Here is a 17370-nt window from a genome sequence, read left to right on the forward strand (position 1 = left end):
CACTAGTGTTGATGTACTTATAGAATGCTTCTCTGGTGTCCTCATCTTGGACTAGGGTTCACAACCTCCTTGGCAAGGGCCTCGGCTCGCGTCTTGTTGTATCACTTGCTGGATTCACCGGTCTGTCAAACATGATTTTGCTTTTGAGATGTATCAGCAAGCCTTGGACACCACCAAATTCATCCTTGATCCTTGTTATCACCTTTTTTCCTTTTAGGTATCAATGCTAAGCATGGAAATGGACAAGGGTGCACAAGAATGGCTAAGGAAGAGGGACGACTTCTAGTCTAGAGTTCTATTTTGTAACTGTGGATTATATGGGGAAGGTAAAGGGATGCCGCTAAAGTCTCGAGGTTAGGAGAGGGGAACCACAGCGCGGTAAGTATTATATATGGAGAAATTAGGAGGCAGGGAAAGGCATGAAAGTGAAATTTATAGCATTGATGGTTGTTTCTGATGATTCTCACTGGTGCCTCCAAAAATAAAAAATTAGTGGTGGCCCAATTAACATATATACACGGGAAATAATGGCACCAACACACATAACAGTTTCTGCTACAAACCTACATCATTTGATTAGAAGCATCTTACAGAACCCTCACATTTACAGAGTAGACGAGACGGAGAGGGATTGGGCTGCATGATTCTACACTTCAAAGTTCAAAGGAAACCTGCCTAGGACCAATCAGTTCACACCAACGACGTCCTCGATCCCATTTTCCTTGATCAGATCGGTGAATTGGTTCAAGTAGCTCACGAGCCCGCCTAGCGATTTGATCAGCTCGTCAGCTTTCTGGCGAGTGGTCTCCATTGCCTCGGGTGAGATAGCATCGCCAGGAACATGGCTCTGGCCAGCTTCTTCGTTGGCCTCTCCGTTTAGTAACATATGGATATGTTGCCCGTTGTTGTTTAATTTGTTGGCCAGTTCCCATGCATCAGTTTGGCTCTTCTTGTGCTTGTTATGTGCTTCCGCGCCAGCATCTTCTGGACAAACAGAACACGAAAGTTAGCATCAAAACATGACATGACACAAACAAATACTAACACTAGATAGTAGGAAATTGTAAAGAAGCTGTCAGTATCTAAACATATGCCATAATTCTGTGTCCTCAAAGAATCTGTTTCAACATTGAGTACTAAAAAAACACAAACAATGGTATTTAAGGAAACCACCTACATAGAAATGATGTCAATGCAAAGTAAAAGAAGGCAATGTTTGTAGAAAATGGGCTTCGACAGTTCAGCCAAACATATTTCAATAATATGATAAACTGAACCTCTCCTTCTCTTAGTATATGCTCTGCCATCATAAATTTCTATCGATTTACACAAGAGGACACATTTGATATGAAATATTACTTTCATACTGAAAATCTAGATAAATGTTTACACTTAGGTCCCTACGACATGTCACTATTTTGGAATTAACGGAAACAATTATAGCATATAGAAGGTAGAGCTAGTGACCAAACTCAGGTTTACCACTACAAAAATGATACTGTTGTGGCATAACTTCTATCAAAGCGATATTCATTTAAGGAATACCTCATTGTGGCATTAAAGTAACATAGCACATCATGAGTTTCATGAGATTATTAAGAGAATTGCTTGATCATACTACAATAATTTGGTCAAAAGTTATACAGATAAAAAAATGACAAGAAAGGCTTCTTTCTTTATGATATTAGATACTAATAAATTGAAACCTAGAATGCATCAAAATGAATTAAGATGCTGTATCTGAAGATCCTAGATTTTAATCATACAGGATTTGTGGTTCCAGGCCCCAAGACAAGTATTGAGAATAGCTACTGAGTGGACATGGCAGTTACAAGAAAAACAAAGTATTCTAATTGGACTAGGACACAATATTGCTACTAGTAAGAAAAAAACCGAAAGGAAAGACATTATAAGCAGCCTCCTTCATGGTAACTACTAGCATTATCAGAAATATGCTTAGTAAATTATGCCCACGCCAATTCCGTAACACAACCCAGGATGGAACCATGTCGGTATGCAAAACGCTCACTTTATCAAATCATCCTAATTCAGTACTCCCTCCGATCCGAACTACGACAGTTTTATGGATCAGAGTGAGTAGCTTGATTCCTTAGCATATCATCTAGGGGTTATTACTAGAATCTGTTTCCACATTGTATCGTCGAAATGCTACATGGTCGTATTTTGTACTAATACATAAAGTATCCCCAACATATCATAATCAAAAGCACACAATTACCAGATCGAAATATCTAATACTAGATCAAAATGAGAATCAGGTCAGGAGTGTGAACACAGCAAGCAAAATGAGAGCATTATTTTACCCAAATCTTGAGGAGCATTGGCATCTCCACCATCCACCTGCATCTCCCCCTCCACTAGTAGAAAAAGAGGCTTCCGTCCACCCCCATTAGTCCCGGAAATATTCGAACCGCGACTAAAGGGGGCTTTAGTCGTGGTTCGAGAGGCGACCCGCGACTAATGCTCCATCCGCGACGAAAGGGTACCCCTTTAGTCGCGGTTGGTAACACCAACCGGGACTAAAGGGCTATGAAGGGATGCGGCCGGCGGAAAAACCTTTAGAGTCACGGTTGGGGTTTTCCGAGTTTTTTTACTCCCACGCACCCTGCACCCCCCCCTCCCCCGTGGATCGCCTTTTTTTGGTTTGTAAAATACAAAAGAAAATGATAGAAAATTCAAAAAAAAATTGTTTTCAGATTCTTGTATGTTATGCAACCTACTATTCGGAGAAATTAAGAAATTCGAATTTCCACTTTTTTTGCAAAAAAAGTTTAAAAAATGGTAAAACCGCAATAACTTTTGCATACGACGTCGGAAAAAAACGTATAATATATCAAAAAAATCCTGAGAAAAAGTTACATCCGAATTCACCCGGGTTTTCCCGGTTAGCCAATTTTTAGATTCTCAAAATTCCAAATGGAAATACAAAAGCAGGAAGATTTTAGTTTTTTCTATAAATTATGGATTATATATTTTTTTAATTTTTTAAAACCTAAAATTAATAATTTCATTCTGCATAAAGATTACTATCATTTTTACCCAATTTTTAGATTTTCAAATTTTTAGATTTTAGGTTTGGCAAAAAAAAATTAATTAATAAAATTAAAAGAAATACAAATTAAAAAGTTAATGCTTATTTATTTATTCAATATTATTATTACATCATTACTTTTGTTTATTAAAAGAATTATTTGAAATTCAAACAATAAAGAAATGTGATATCGATCAACATGTTAATAGGATTGATATGATACTACTATCACATACATGCGCGCGAAGCACTTGGATGCGGAACGGAATGGAACTCGGAAGTTAAGCGTGCTAGAGGTGGAGTAGTGGGAGGATGGGTGACCGAGCGGGAAGTTTGACCACGAGTAAGTAATTTGACTAGAGATAAGTGTAGTTAGAGATAGAGACTAAGCTATGCAAATAACTGAAATAAGAGAAATTCTGAAGAAAAAAAGAAAAAAAAACGGAGTGAAAAAAAATTAGAAATCCAAATGAATTAAAAAATTTAACGAAATAGCCTTTAGTCCCGGTTGGGGACACCAACCGCGACTAAAGGTCCTTCGCCCAGGCGCACGGTAGCCGCCCACGTGGACGGGCCTTTAGTCGCGGTTCGTAAGCAACCGCGACTAAAGGGGGGGCCTTTAGTCGCGCTTAATTAGTCGCGGTTGCGCAACCGCGACTAATGGCAGTTGCGCACCGCGACTAAAGGCCATTTTTCTACCGGTGCTCACTGTCGTCACCGTCCACCTCCTCCTCCTCTTCCCCGACTCCAGCATCACCACTCTCTTCTTTTCGCACTAGAGCTGGCTGAGCACCACCGGCACCGACAGAGCCTCCACCGGCACCCTCCAGGAACGTCCTCGACCTGGATCAGCGCGTCCATGATGCCGTACACCTCGGCGTCGAACCCCTCGGGGAGCCCGGCCTTCCTCCTCGCGGCGGCGCCCATCCCCCAGTACCTCCCCCCGACGCGCCTTACCGCCCCGTACTCCGCCACAAGCGCCTCCCAGCGCCGCTTGCACTCGCCGGCCGCCCTCCCCTTCCGCCTGGAGGAGGGCCCCGCGGAGGAGGCGAGGTTGTCGGCGACGATGGCCCACTTCTGGAACGCGGAGACGGAGCGGGCCCAGCCGTCGTCGTCGACGGCGGCGACCGTGGCGACCAGCGCCAGGGTCTCGGCGGCGGTCCACTCGGGGGCGCCGCCGGAGCGCGTGCGGCGCGGGCTCGTGGCTCTGGTCCTGGAGGATTTGGGGGCGGGCGGCGTCGGATGGTCTCCGGCGGCGGCGTGAAAGGCCGCTTGGGGTTTGGAGGGGGACGCCGCTAGGGCTTGGACGATGCAGGGCCGTTCGGCGGCGTCGTTGGGGTCCATGGAGGCCGAGGCTAGGGCTTGGACGATGCAGGGAAGGTCGGCGCCGTGGGGATCCATGGAGGCCGGCGGAGGCTGTTGGGAATGGGGAGGCGAGAGACGGGTGGTAGAAGCTCAGAGTGAGTGAGGAGTGAAGTGGAATCTTCCGTCTTGTACAGATTTCGAAGTAAACTTGAACTTCGTATGGAAAAAGGTGAAAATTCATTAATCTAAACAAACGTGTTCACACGAAGAGGAAATTCACAAACCACCCACATTGTTGTGTCTGTTGCACAAGCTTAAAGTGAGTGAGTGGAATATTCGTGTCGTACATATTTTGTAGTAGCATTAGCACTTCGTATGAAAAGAGGTGAAAGTTTTCTAAATAAACGTCTCTGCACGAACATATCTGTGTCTATTGCTCTCCAAAGACGAGCTTCATTTTTTTCTGATACTTCAACACGATTTCCCAGTGTATCTCGTTCCGATTAGTAGCTCTTTTATTAGACATTGACACAAGTAGTATCTACATGTAAAGTAGAACTCGAATTTCCTTTCATTTCTTGCGACACGGGAGATGCCACTATTTATAAGTGAGAGTTGGCATAATCATTAAGTAAGCGGCCTATAAATTTACTCGATCATCAACCAACCAACTATACACAATGCATGGGCTTTATTTGCAATAAGTGGATGTGCCACTTTATAGGCCGAACAATGTGCATTTTTCATACAACACACATGAGTAGCATTAAATTGCATTCTTCCGATTTATTTTTAAGCTTAGGGCGGTTTCAGCCGGTACTCGCTCACGTGGCAAGTTAAACCTTGGATGGTTAACACCACTACTTTTCCCTTCCCCCCCCCCCCCCCCCGGCTTCGCCTAGACTCCAACCCGGAGGACTGTCGGCGACCTAGTTGACGCCCTAGTCCTGGGCCGTGCCGACATGGGGAGCAAGGCTTCACTAGGGAGGTTGGATGAGCTCGTTGCTGCAACCTCGTGCCCGTGTTGAAGCTCTGAGCTCCGCCATTGTCGCCACTCCGCCGAGCAAATGCTGCTAGGGGAAGCAACGTTGTTGTGAGCCAACCACCGGAGGATTTTCTTGGAGCCAAGGAGCGCCTCCGATATGACTCCATCGAGCTCGACAATCCCCGCAGCGAACACATCGATGAAGACACCTAACCTTCATCGTGACTATTGATCGTGTCGTCGTCGCAGCCATCCCCAAGTCCAGCTGATCGGCGAGCCGTCCTTTTCATGTCATCCCGCTTCTCCTCACATAAGTAATTGACCTTGAAGGCCCCCAATCGTCGGAACCACGCGTTTCTTCTCCGTCTTCGATCGGGGGCCACCGTTCATCGATCTTAATCACGAGTTGCTCTTCTCGCGATGTTCCTGCTCTGCCGCCACTGCTTATGGTGAGCGCCTCCCTGCTCCCCGCTGTTGACGTGCCTTGCGGAATCACTCCGCCGCCGAGCTGAAACGCCTAGTCACCGGGCCTTGATGGTAGGTTTTACCAGAAGAAAGTTACGGGATGGGGAAAAGAAAAAAAAATATATAAAGATAATTATGACCTGTGGGCCCAACTGTCAGTGAGAGGAGCCCATAATCCTAGTCATGATCGTCGTTTTCTTGGTGTGCCAAACATGTCTAGGGTTTGGGGTGGAACAGGATTCATAAGTTAAGAGTGCCGATTTCGGGGATTCAAAGTTAAAGGTTTGATTTAGCTAACACCTACAAGTTCAAGGTTTGTTTTGGACTTTTTATTTTGCAATAAGTGGATGATTTGCTTCATGAACTGAATGATGTATAACTTTCATACGATGCACATGCCTGGCATTACATTGTGTTCATCCAAGATGACTCTTAATGGATGATACGAGTATGAGCAACAAAGATGATTGGGATTCATATAAATGTGACGTCATCTTAATTAAGACATACTACAATAAAATCTAATACTCCATTACTTACTCTGTCGTAAAAGTAAGGCTGGAAGTGCATCTAGTGCCTTTTCTAATGGGGTTCAAATGACTAATGAGTAATGAAAAATGATTAGGAGGTAACACGTTGTTGAGTATACAGCCATACAGGGGTAATTAGTCCCAGCTAGTTGTTTGACCACAAGAAAATCGACACCTCAAAATAAAGTCAAGAAGGTATGGCTAGAATTGAATAACCGTAGCATTTCTATAGAGTCATCCGAAGCGCTGTTGATCACTGAAGACTCAGAATGAATAAAGACTGGGGAGTGAGTGAAACCTCCGTATCATACAAATTATTTGGTAAACGTAGCGTTTCGTGTGAAAAAAGAAAATTTTCTCCTATAATAAATATTTTGCACGAATATATCTGCGCCTATTTGCTCTCCAGAGCTCCTCCACGTCCGGCCATGTCCATTGTGATACGCTACGAAAACAGCCATGACAGCCACGTTCCGCCATGTCCCTCGCTGGTGGTGGCAAACATAATAACAGATCGGACACCGTTGATGAGCTTCTTCTTTTTCTGGCACTTCAACTTGAAATTCCAATACATCTCATTCCGATCCAATAGGTCTTACACTAGACGTCGACACAAGCTTCTACATGTAAATAATTCGATTTTCCTTCATATTTTGTGACACGGAAGAAGGCACTATTTATAAGTGAGAGTTGGTACGTTCATTAAACTAGTTGAATGCACGTGCGTTGCTACGGCAATTGAGATCCCTGTTAAGGAAGAATATCTCGCTCGTGCTTTTTGCGTCAAAAATTTCTCCATCACATATATGTGAACATAATTGTTTTTTGAGCAACCAACATGAGCTTTGTCCTTTCATATAGAAAAGGGAAAACCACACACTATACATAGTGGACATGTTTTTGAATGGAACATGTCAAAATCATTGCAATCTGGATTAGCTAGGATAGACGGCGCATAGAGTGTGAAAGCTCCCCGAGCTGCCAAGCAGCAATCGTTGCCACCTCGATGAACATGAGCCTACGGCCCATGACGAACCAATGATTCCTTTCTTCCCAAGCGTTGCAGAGAGCATAGAGAAGGCGGCCGTTGGTTGCCCCCTGCTCCTTCCTCGGCTTCCTTTCAATGAGTTTGTCCCACCAGTCTCAAATGCTTGGGAAGCTATGCTCGTGCACAACAGTGTCGATGCCATCCCAGGCATGGATGAGACTCCAAAAAGATCGTGGTGAAGGGGCAGTCTTTACATAAGTGCATCGCCGTTTCCAGGGCATTTAGGCACATTTAGCAAATAGGGTCATGGGGGCAACCTCTTATGGCCACATATTAGGCGTTAACAACTTACCGTGGAAGTCCAACCAAGCGAGCATCTTGCATTTTGGGTCGGCAAATGCATTCCCTTTTTTTCGAGAAAGGAAACAAGGGTGGCAACCCAAGAATTTCGTCGGGTACCCCGACTTGCGGTGTAGATTTCATCCTTGGTTAAAAACCAAGAGAAAGTTGTCGATCTTAGGCACAAGTTGCGTTGTCTGAATGGTGTCCCAAAACTCAATGTACTGCGACAACTGGACCACCGTGTTGAGACGTGCAATAAAAAGAATCCATGTATCATCTTTGATCTCCTTTACGATGCATCGGTTTTTCCTATTTGAAATCTTGAAAAGATCATGACCCCAAAGCCGAAGGGGGCCTCCCGGATTTCATGCCAAAAGAAAGTTTGTCCATTACCGAGAAAGACCTTGGAGAAATCCCCGAAGAGGGCCATGTCTAAGTCGTTGCAGGGTAGCTTCGAGCCAACCCAAGGCCAATACGCTCTAGGTCAAGCATCCCGATCCATCCTAGGTTTTTGCAACCCTCTAACAATCGAGAATTGTGCAGCTCCTCCTTCAAGATGATTTCAGTATCTTTGTATGTGAACATAATGAATGTGAAGACACCTTTTTAGTCAATAATTTATTGACACCACCACCCAATTTCACATGTTTTTATTTCACATTGCTCTCTTCCACTCTCTTGTTATCTACGCCCCGCTAAGTACAATATAATGAAAGGTCGATTGAGGAAATATAGATAATAGAAAAATGGTACTCCCTCCGGCTGTGAATACCTGTCAGAGATTTACGGTAAATATATACTAAACTATGTGTAGATTCATTGAACATGTGAGAAATATTTAGGGCTGGAGGGAGTAGTACGTTCTAAAAAAAACTGGTGTGTTTTTGGATTTTTATTTTCATCGCCTTCACAAGTTCCATGTATACGTACCTCTAGTTACTCATGGGAGAGAACTGGCGCATACTTTTAAATCTAATTTTGCAGTCCAACCCATATCGTTGAGATGAGCATAATTGCCATACATAAACTGTTGTGATCCAATTTATATAATATGGAAATGTATACACCTTACGAAATAACATATCAAGGGCAGTTTACATAAGTGCCGGAATGCAGGCTCGAACATCTCAGTGTCATGTTGTGACTTTAGCACAAACAAGAAATTATCTTACAATCAAATACTGGGGATTTGTCTTTCCAAATCGCAACATATGTTAGAGAATCACATGTTACTCAATGTAATAAGGCACCAGCTTAAAGTTTAAAAAAATATTAATCAAATAACACATATCAATGATCAACACCAATGGGCTAAAGCATGTTCATGCGACAAGCCAATCAATACTCAGTCATTCTAGAAATGATATGAAAACCACCATCTTAATAAATAAGAATGCAAATGCAATGTTAATCAATTATGTGAAAACCTTCTATAATGCAAACACAAATACAAATGCATTGAAAGAACAACGCAACATGTCTACTCTCATCAGAAGACTTCATGACTTCTCTCTAATTAATCATATCATGATTCATCTATGATATCAAAAACTCATTCGTTCCATTTTAAGTTGAACAACTGAACCATCGCTCCTTACGTGTCGTTAAGAACCACCATTTGAGCCTTCTGAAATATCCTCAAATCCTTTGCCCGTTTGCGGTTGCATTTCCATTTTCGGTCGCTAATTTTCACCATGCGGCAGGCCCATATACATCGTGAGCTCACTCAATTAGAACTCAATGCAAGAACATCTTCCTTTTTTGCTCTGAAGAATTGTCGTACAGCTTGAAACAAATGTAATTTAGCTTACTAAGCACTGGGGGTAAAAACGCTACCTACAAGAAGCAATGATTCATTGATCTATTCAGAAAGCTTGCCTGCTACTCTTGTAAGCATAGATGTATTTTGTAGATGATGCAAGTATATAAGCCTTCGAAAATTTCCAGCAAGTCCCAGGAATGATACATATGGTCGCGTAGGTGCTCAAACATAAGTCTTACCTACAAAATCTCTCAGTGGTTCATTGATAGAAAAAGAAGGAAATTCACATAGATGTTCATGTAGAAAATGTCCGGTGTTCAGTGACATGACATGCGGAGTTTATATGAAACTTTGGAAGAGGTAGGTGATGGCTGTCAATTGTTACGACAATATGTTCATATGTCCATGCAAAGTTACGGAAGATAATCAACCAACCAGTAACAACAAGTTCGTACACCACGCCTTATATCTGGAGCAACATTATGAAAAAAAAGTACAAGTATATGCTCTCTGTCTGCCGAGCCACGAGCTGTAGACGAATGACGAATGCACATCTGCTAAACTTCTTTGTACGATGCCTGGAGTTCACATGAAGATCAAAATCTAAGAATACAAACCAACAAGCGAGAAGTTATATAGGCTTGCGCCCACTATGAACATTGGATCAAACATGGAACCAAACCGGAATTGTTTACGTGTACCTTCATCTCTTCGGCGCGCTCTTCGGCGCGCCTGGAGATCTTCTCGATCATCTTCTTATGCTCCTTCTCGGTCTCCTTTGCGAGCTGAAGGCAACTCTGCGTATGCATCTGAAGTTCTGAACAACACTACATCGCATCGTATGCATGACGCACTCAGGGGAAGAGATTGACGTGAGGACAACCTAGAACGCATCGGAGATCACCTTGGTGCGCTTGCAGGTGTGTGAGTGGAGGAATCGAGGTCAATGACATGGTTGCCGTGGAGCGGGTCGAGGCAGCGCTTGAGCGAGTCGAGGCTTGACCCGGCGAGGCTCCTCAGGTCGCCGATGATTGATCATTGGACATGGATACGGGGGTGGACGGAATCGAGCAGACACGGGACTCGCCAGTGTCTCGTTGTTAGCCCCATCGGACCATGCCACGACCACCATGCCATCCCACGCCGCCTCCTAGCATCTGCATCGACAACTCCTTGCGAGGAGGTGACGGAGACCACGCTGAAGGCCCTACGGTGGCCAGCAACACTAACGTACGAGGAAGCGACGACGCCACGGTGAGGCCCGACGTCGGCGGATCTGGATGGAGCAGGAGAACGACCGCTGCACCTCTTGTTATTTCAGATCGAGCGAGAGAAGGAATTGAGAACAAGCAAGTGCAACCCCCTTTGCCCTATGCCAGGGCGCTCCACGATAGGGTCTTCTCTCGATTTGTTTCCCTCAAGGTTTGGCTCGTCGCTACGCATGCCGTGGTTTGCTGGAGCTGAGCCACCGATTCTAGATTCTAATAATGTACCTGCTGCACACTGCCCATAGGCGCTAGTTGAAGGTGGCCCGCCATGTCATGGTCTATTTCTGGTGCTGATTTTTGTGCATGTTGGCAGAGCGTGGGTTTCCCCTTCAGAAAACCGGGACGCGCTTAGTATAGTCGGAGAAAATGAGTCGCATGGCACTTTCTCCATCTTTATTTATGCGGCTGCTGTTGGGCCCTTTCCTCAACGTGCCCACCTGTAATTGTAAGAGTGGTAGCTTCTTTGATAAGTGTGCTTATTTTCACCCGGGATTCCTTTGCTGCGAAGAAACGAAAGAGATAAGAACTGGCATCGAGCCCCACGCCGTCCTCCTCTCTCTCTCATGATGTACGCGCACCTCCCAATAAACGCCTGACGCCTCCGTCTTTCTCTCCCATCCTGATACTTTTCCTCTCGTCCGTTCTGGTCGTCTCCCGGACCTCCCCGCCACCGCTGCACTGGACTGCTGCACGCCTGCACCGCTTCCTCTCCCTCGCCTCTTCCACCACCATGGTGTCCTCTACGTCGTCATCCCCGCACCATCCTCCTCCTCCATGGCAACGGCAGCAACGGACGAGGCGAGGAGGTGGTACGCGAGGCCATGGCGAGGCGGCGGGCGAGCGTCAGGACGGCGACGAGATTCTTGAGGTGGATGATTTATTGGCTAGGAGAGCCGTCTCTGCTCTCCCATTCCCGCGCCCCCTCCTCGACATGGCGGCGCTGGATCGAGGGTCTGCGGCGATTCGATGACCTAAGCGCGCAGCTGCGCTCGTGAGTTCCCCATCCCGGTAATCTCGCAGCTCGGATTGAATCCTACCGAGGTCGCCCGTCGTAAAGCATCTCCTCCGTCCAGATATTTGGCAACCAACCTCATCCAGGGAGGTCGAGCCAGAAGCACCATGCTTGATGATGATTCGTCGGGAGCTCGACTATAGGTAGCCGGACAACCCTGTCTCCTTCACCACATCTCTCGGTCTCCCTTATTTCTTTTGTTATCCTTTCTCTCCTGAAAAAAAGTCACTTATGCAGAGCGAAGCAGCAAACCATGGAGGATTTCGGGCTACTTGGGCATTGAGCAGCAAGCCATGTTGAACTGACATGGAGTTTGGGAAAGGTCTGCATCCAGGTGAAGGTGAATTAATAACACGAATACTCGTTCTCCTTCAAACATGCATGTTCATCTCTATAGAAATTTTGTCTGGATATTATTAAAACCATTTGTTTATTTTATTTCTTGGACTCTGCATTTTTTGGTGGATCCAACGGTTTGTTCAGAATTATTCTATTTTGTTCTTATCTGACCAAATCATTCTATGACTTGTTGATGTTGCAGGTGCTAATCCTACAATTAAATGACCATCCAACTTAGGTTTGGGTAGCATGCAGGTGATAGCTGCAGCAAATCGTATGGACATTCACCATCTTGTTTCGAGCAGCTGAAAAAGAGTGAGTTTATGTTTCACATCAGACGAAAGTTTAATCTGGCTTTACATTTTTTTTCTAATGATGTTATGTTTTAAATTTTATAGGAAATGCTCCAGTGGAAAATACATCTTAGTATTGTGTTGTCTAACTAGCTATACACTTTTCCAGATTAAGTAAGTGTTGTGGTATTGGCCTCGGTACATAGTTGACTGTTCATAATTTTTTACCCATGTTACCATGCTTTGATATTCAGTTTGCATGTCCAGGTGATATAATTTAGGCGAATGAATATGCATATGCGTCGAGAGCTCATGTACTGGTGTTACAAGTTCCCCCCTAACATTGATTAAATTGGCCTAAAAGGAAGATCGCTCCAAGACTGACTGCACCTATGATCATTTGTTTAGAGGCTGGAGATCTGTGGAAACAGCTTAGTTCACATGACTCACATATGTACCTCTTTGCTCATGAGATATGCATGCTACGTTTTCCCTTCATTAAGAGTATGAGTCTGCAATGCAGGAATTGAGCACCATTGTTCCTGCTCACAAGAAACAAACCATCATAGAAATAGCTGTAAGGAATATATATGAACTTTGATATGGTTTAGCTAAGGATACCATGAGATCCGTGAGGCCAGATCTATCCCCTAATGAGCTTTATAGTTGGTCTGCTATCTATGTAGCAGCAGCTGATGCATTCAAACCAAATTATTCTGTACTTGTTTTTTTGTGCTAACTGCATGTTCTTTTCTTCCTTAAAATTGGTAATTGGCAGTGTGTTATTTTTGCATAATGAGGTCCATGCAGTGCTTTGCAATTGGTCCGGTCTGATGGCATCACTCAGTTGTTCTATTTCGTAGCACTATTTTATTTGTCTCTTGTTGCATGATGATAGCTAGAATATGACGCGGCTGTAATATAGGTGTTTGTTCCGAAATTGGTTGTTTTTCATTGAACTGCTTTGTGAACTTGCTTAAAATTTGTTTCTTTGAATATTTGTTTGTACTCTTCAATTTTTGGCACATGTGTATTCTCTTGAAGGTTTAATTTCTCGCTATTAGTCATGGAAGAATAATTTGGAAAAGTAACTGTCATATTAAACGAAACGACGCAGCTACCTTCTTCATGCCTTATAGTGGGATATTTGACAGCTCCTTGAGAAAACAATATCATTGCACAACACACACGTCACAATTTGTTTTGAACCATGAGGGAGAGGGACTCTATCAGGTTTATCCTTGTTGTATTGGATTGTTCCAGATGATAATCGTCTGTAGTTTGGAGTTCCTGATTTTTGTTTCTGCTCTTTTTACCACATTGCTCTTTGAATCTGAGGTTTTCCTTTTAATCGTAGGTCGATGGCTCTAACCAGCCTCTCGGCCAGTCTCTTGGCATATGGACGGATGAAGAAAGCCTACCGGAATAGCAGTTGCGGGGATTGTTCATCAGCTGATCTAACGCTGCCACCTGGTCCGAGCCTTTGCATAGATACCCTTCGTGGGGCCAGATATTGGTACGCATTTGGGAGTTGCTGCAACGAATACAAATAATATATCTCTGAAATAGCTGGGATTTCAGTTAACATGTCAAGCCATAGGCCATAGATATTCCCTACTTGCATATTCTATGTAACATACTTTTATCACTCATTGAGTGAACCCGGAGCAAGAATGTCGTATCATTAGGGAATTGGCTTTTGTGCACCTGATCTATTATATTGAAAGAAAGTTTTAGTAAATATCGTCTGAAATTGTAACCCCTGGACATGTGAAGACTGCATGCCTGATTTTATAGCTGAGTACATCATTGTCTCTATACACTCAACTTGATAGACAGTGCATCAGAATCATGAGGTTAATATTGATACGCAACTGACCAATGAGGAGGCGCCCCAAGGGGCGCCCCATCTACTAGTGACCAGAAAGAGCACGGTCAAACGCTGTGAAGAGAGAATGGTAGGGAAAAACAGGTAGAAAATACGGAAAGTTTTGATTCGTAATTGATTTTTGGATGATTGAGTAATTAGTGGGATATATGCAAAATGGAAACTACTCCATCCATGAGGATTTTTGCCAAGTATTTTAATGGCTGCCGAATTGATTGATACCGTGCTTGATTGTTTCCTAATTAGATTGGGCGAAGCGAAGACCGTGCGATTAGATTGGACGGACATGATGCTTCCAATGACGACCATCAAATTGCGTTGAGTGTCAAACGACCAACTCCCATTTAATAGTAAAGATGATCAGAAAGAGCACAGTCAAACGCTGTGAAGAGAGAATGGTAGGGAAAAACGGGTAGAAAATACGGAAAGTTTTGATTCGTAATTGATTTTTGATTGATTGAGTAATTAGTGGGATATATGCAAAATGGAAACTACTCCATCCATGAGGATTTTTGCCAAGTATTTTAATGGCTGCCGAATTGATTGATACCGTGCTTGATTGTTTCCTAATTAGATTGGGCGAAGCGAAGACCGTGCGATTAGATTGGACGGACATGATGCTTCCAATGACGACCATCAAATTGCGTTGAGTGTCAAACGACCAACTCCCATTTAATAGTAAAGATATATGCAAAATGGAAACTACTCCATCCATGAGGATTTTTGCCAAGTATTTTAATGGCTGCCGAATTGATTGATACCGTGCTTGATTGTTTCCTAATTAGATTGGGCGAAGCGAAGACCGTGCGATTAGATTGGACGGACATAATGCTTCCAATGACGACCATCAAATTGCGTTGAGTGTCAAACGACCAACTCCCATTTAATAGTAAAGATAACTAAACTATACGCTGACTCAGCGATAAACAACTGCACCTGGTGCATGATCTTTATTTGCAATAACTCGATTCGCTGTAACACCCCAAATTTTAGGCCTTCCCAGAAAAAAAAATCCAAAACCAAAAACTATTTACCTTATTTTAATTTCTTTTCCATTTGACTTTCACATGCTTGTCTATTACTCAACCTTGCCAAAGTTGAGGATGTTGGATTTGGTTTTCTTTTCATCTTGATGCTATGACATAATCTGATCCATTGAATTTGTCTCCCACACCAAAATGTTTCAAAATGATTTTCTTTTATTTATCCAAAGAAAAACCCTAAACTCTAGCTTTCCAAAGAAACCCTACTTTCTATACCTCAAAAAATTCCACAAACATTAGGGAGCGATCCCTAGTACCCCTAGACCAAATATCCAAAATATCCCATGGTCACTTTGGACTAACTTAATTTTTTTTAACCCATCTTGTTTCTACCTTTTTCAAATTCCTTTTCAAAATGGTTTAGCAATGAATTTATTTTTGTGATCCAATGCCCCCTTCTAGTGAACACAGTTTCTACTAAAACCTTGGATCAAGGGCATAGCAAAAAACCTCACCAAAATGCCAAACCCTTTTATCGCTGTTTCTGAATTTTGAAAATATTTAAATTCTCAAACTTTCTTCTCGATGGCCATTTTGGATTATTTAGATGCATCCTTGCATTCTATAAAAGCCACTAAAATCCCAAATCCAAAATCTTTCACAAACCCTTTCAAAATTTCAAAGCCATTTCTAACATGTTTTAATTTTCCAAATTTCACCATTACCAAAGCATTCTTCCGGTTCATACAACACACATTTTTAAGCTTAGGGCGGTTTCAGCCGGTACTCGCTCACGTGGCAAGTTAGACCTTGGATGGTTAACACCACTACTTTCCCGGAGGACTGTCGGCGACCTAGTTGACGCCCTAGTCCTGGGCTGTGCCGACATGGGGAGCAAGGCTTCACTAGGGAGGTTGGATGAGCTCGTTGTTGCAGCCTCGTGCCCGTGTTGAAAGCTCTGAGCTCTGCCATTGTCGCCACTCCGGCGATCAAATGCTTCCAGGGGAAGCAACGTTGTTGTGAGCCAATCACCGGAGGATTTTCTTGGAGCCAAGGAGCACCTCCAATACGACTCCATCGAGCTCGATAATCCCCGCAGCGAACATAGAGACGAAAACACGTGGCCTTCGTCGCGTGTCGTTGTCGCGACCATCCCCAAGTCCAGCTGATCGGCGGCCCATCTCCGTCCTCTCATATTGCTTCTCTTCACAGAAGTAATCGACCATGAAGGCCCCAATCGTCGGCACCACGCGTTTCTTCTCAGTCTTCGATCGGGAGGTGTCGTTCATCGATCTTCCTCACGAGTTGCTCTTCCCGCGATGTTCCTTCTCTGCCGCCACTGCGTATGGTGATTGGTGAGCGCCTCCCTGCTCCCCGTTGTTGATGTTCCTTGCAGGATCACTCCGCCGCCGAGCTGAAACGCCTGGCCACCGGGCCTCGATGGTAGGTTTGAGCGGAAGAAAGTTACGGAATGGGCGAAAATAAAAGAAAAATATAAAAAAAGATAAATATGACTTGTGGGCCCAACTGTCAATGAGAGGAGCCCATAATCCTAGTTGTGATCGTCGTTTTCTTTGTGTGCCAAACATGTCTAGGGTATGCGGTAGAACGGGATTCATAAGTTAAGAGTGCGTGTTCGAGGATTCAAAGTTCAAGGTTTGATATAGCTAGCACCTATAAATTCAAGGTTTATTTTGGAATTTTTCCTTTGCAACAAGTGGATGATTTGCTTCATGAACTGAACGTATAACTTATACTAGATCATAATAGCGCGCTTTGCCGCGCCCGTCCATTTTATTGACAATGGTAAAAAATTACATAAAAAATACGAATTTTAGTAATATATAAAAAAATATGTTGGTTAAATTTTGTGCGCATTATTAGATATATAGTTCTTCATTAATAAAAGGGTTGGCATTGATCTAGGTTAGTTGTACTATATGGTATTTTCTCTCCGCCGAAACCGAATCAATATTGATATTGTTAGACATGACACCAAGATATTGAAGAAATATCCGCAGGTTGTCGGACAGCCTATTCGTTTTTTAAGCTATATTCACAAGTCGGAACATAATTGGAAGTGGGATATCATCAAAGCAACTCAAACACAACAGAAACAACTACAACCATCCCAAGTCTGTACATAAGTATTACTTGC

General features: G+C 43.6%; 1 long non-coding RNA gene and 1 pseudogene across 1 annotated transcript; one reads left to right on the plus strand and one right to left on the minus strand.

Moving 5' to 3' along the window:
- Positions 1-685: 685 nt before the first annotated feature.
- LOC124690012 lies at positions 686-10940 on the minus strand (annotated as a pseudogene).
- A 384-nt stretch (positions 10941-11324) lies between these two features.
- Positions 11325-12343, plus strand: LOC124692204. Its single transcript, XR_006999391.1, has 3 exons — positions 11325-11852; positions 11947-12049; positions 12251-12343. It is a non-coding gene; the product is annotated as an uncharacterized LOC124692204 (long non-coding RNA).
- Positions 12344-17370: the final 5027 nt, after the last annotated feature.

The sequence above is a fragment of the Lolium rigidum genome, chromosome 2 (assembly GCF_022539505.1).
Source record: "Lolium rigidum isolate FL_2022 chromosome 2, APGP_CSIRO_Lrig_0.1, whole genome shotgun sequence".
NCBI classification, from domain to species: domain Eukaryota; kingdom Viridiplantae; phylum Streptophyta; class Magnoliopsida; order Poales; family Poaceae; genus Lolium; species Lolium rigidum.